General features: G+C 33.5%; 1 protein-coding gene across 1 annotated transcript in view; it reads right to left on the bottom strand.

Moving 5' to 3' along the window:
• Positions 1 to 397, bottom strand: part of EMH_0077220 (uncharacterized protein) — a gene marked incomplete at both ends in the record, with an annotated part of 2,295 nt that overhangs the window by 1,096 nt on the left and 802 nt on the right. The gene's annotated exons all lie outside the window — the stretch shown is intronic.

Below are 397 nucleotides of genomic sequence, written 5' to 3'. Positions count from 1 at the left end.
CTTAATATATATATATATATATATATATATATATATGTATATGTAAAACGTCAGGATGGTTGTTGTCCAAACAACAAACGAGAGGCGACAGGTGGGACAACAGCCGTCAGTACTAAATCAAGAAAACCCAAAATTATTATTTATGTGAATTCTACTTAACGTGAAAACTAATAATACTGTATACTTTTATTGATGATGTAAAGGATTATATGTTTCTGGTTCTACATTTGTCTCCTATGCCGTCTATTGCCTTACGCTTTCTTGTGTGGCGTTGTTCATTGATGACATTATAAATTTCGATTGTTCTTGGGGGCTAGTTAGCAGATTTTCAGGTTTGTGTGGTTCCTCTCTCTTTTCTTTCTTTTCTTCTTCCTCTTCTTCCTCGTGTTTCTCTTTT

This window comes from Eimeria mitis, genomic scaffold (assembly GCF_000499745.2).
Source record: "Eimeria mitis Houghton genomic scaffold, Emh_scaff4721, whole genome shotgun sequence".
NCBI lineage: Eukaryota > Apicomplexa > Conoidasida > Eucoccidiorida > Eimeriidae > Eimeria > Eimeria mitis.
This window is presented reverse-complemented; position numbering and strand designations above follow the sequence as displayed.